Source organism: Phascolarctos cinereus, unplaced genomic scaffold (genome assembly GCF_003287225.1).
Source record: "Phascolarctos cinereus isolate Bilbo 61053 unplaced genomic scaffold, phaCin_HiC Scaffold_1;HRSCAF=81, whole genome shotgun sequence".
NCBI lineage: Eukaryota > Metazoa > Chordata > Mammalia > Diprotodontia > Phascolarctidae > Phascolarctos > Phascolarctos cinereus.
Genome location: NW_027555514.1, coordinates 105,550,435 through 105,552,741, shown reverse-complemented (window position 1 = coordinate 105,552,741; position 2,307 = coordinate 105,550,435).

The following is a 2,307-nucleotide window of genomic DNA, read 5'->3' as shown; positions in this document are numbered from 1 at the left end:
GTTCAGGGAACTAAAGACTCAAATTGTTGATAACATTTCCTTATTACCCACAAAAAGCTCCAGGGCATTCTGATGTTTGGCTGGTAGGTGTCCTCCATGCCTATCCTGGTTGAATGTTCTTTTCTTGCTATGCTTAAGTAAATCTCCTTTTGTTAATGCTTAAATGACTTACAAATGTCTCATTTTGTTCAAATATCAAACCTAAATTAGCAGGGCACTCGCCTGAGTCAGGCTCAGCACAGAGCACTCTTAACATATATTAACTCATACTCTACTTCCATACTTAACCATTCTCAACTGAAACACATGCACCGTGAATACTACCTCTCTTTCAATACTGCCATGCATAACCAATACCATGCATACCAGCACTATGCCTACATCCTGAGAAATCTATCAGCAAGCTTTTTTTAAAATGACTCCTGTGTACTAGATTCCTAAATATCCACCAGGGGAATACCCTCCTGTAACTACCCCTCAAAAGAGCAAAAATCTTCTTACACAGGGGTAACATCTGGTGACTGTGTTCTCCTCTCAAATCACATGAGTCTTAAAATCTACCCCAGGTTCAAGGTATTCTGTATTAAGTTTTAGGTCTTTTAGAAAGGTAAGGCCCAAAAGTACTGTAAACTAAGGGGTTATCTGATAACTAGGGAATGGCTACACAAATTATCATATTCGAATATAAGGGAATATTATTGTGCCATGAGAAATGACAAAAGGGATGGATTCAGAGGAACCTAGAAAGACTTGCATGAACTGATGCAAAGTGAATTGAACAGAACCAAGGGAACAATTTATACATTGACTGAAACACTGTAAAAGATAACAACTTTGACAGACTTACAAACTCTGATAAATATCATGACCACTCCTGACTCAAGAAGACTGATATGGGACTCTAATTTTTTTTTGGCAATTGTTCCTTTCTGTGAATTTTTAAAAAACGTTTCACTGACATTCTTCTTTCTTCTTTTTTTTTTTGAAGCACTACAATTACCTCCATTTCCCCTCCCACATTACACTCTTTCAAATAAAAGTCTTACTTTTAAAGAGCTAGGTGTAGTAAAATGAACAGATTTATGTTGTATTGATTACAGCTAAAAATTTACACCTTATTCTACACTTCTAGTCCACCACTTCTCTGCCAATAGGTGAGAAGCATGTTCATATCAGTCTTCTTAGGGCAGCTAGGTGGTGCAGTGGATACAGCACTGGCCCTGGATTCAGGAAGATCTGAGTTCAAATCCATCCTCAGACACATGACACTCACTAGCTGTGTGACCCTGGGCAAGTCACTTAACCTCATTGTCTAGCAAAAACAAACAAACAGGGTTTTCCAGACTTCTCAACCCATGAACGCCAAGGATAGCCGAGAAGGTCAGTGGGAAAAGTCTGTTCTGCAGTGGTGAGAGAGGAGCATGGGGTCTCAGCTCCAGTTCCAGAGAGTGCAGCCCCAGGATGGCAGCTGTCTCCTGAACTTCTGGCTCACAGACTGAGGAGGAATCGGGTGGCTGATCAGAGGGGAATTTCAGGGATCTCTCTGCTGGTGCTTGGATTTGGGTCACAGTTCTGGGTGGCCGTCCTGGGGCGAGGAGGAGAGCTGGTGTGGTGGGAGCTTGTAGTGGCTGTGAAAAGGAAACCCTCACAGTTCCAAGACAGAAAAGACTGCTTGTGGTCACTCATAGACCAGAGCACAGGCCAGAAAAGGAGTAAACACCTCGCCCTTGATCATAGCACCTTGGAAGAACTGAAAATTTACAGGTCCCTGGAAGTGTCTCTGAAAATAGCTGCACAAAACCCCTGAAGCTTGGGATAGTACATTCTCCACAATGGAAACAAACCCCTACCTTAACAAAAAGTTTACAACTCAAAAAATTGGCCAGGATCATAAGCAAGCAGCGCAAAAAGAGTCAGACTATATTATCTTACTTTGGTGACAAAGAAGATCAAAAGTACAACCAGAAGACAACAAAGACAAAGCTCCTACATCCAAAGCCTCCAAGAAAAATATGAATTGGTCCCAGGCCATGGAAGAGCTCAAAAAGGATTTTGAGAAGCAAGTAAGAGAAATAAAGGAAAAACTGAGAGTGATGCTAAAGGAGACCCCCCAAAAAATACTAAAGAAAATAACACCTTAAAAAAATAGCGTAACCCAAATGGCAAAAGAGGTCCAAAAAGTCAATGAGGAGAATGCCCTAAAAAGCAAAATTGACCAAATGGAAAAAGAACTCCAAAAGCTTACTGAAGAAAATACTTCCTTAAAAATTAGAATGGAGAAATTGGAAGCTAGTGACAATTTGAGAA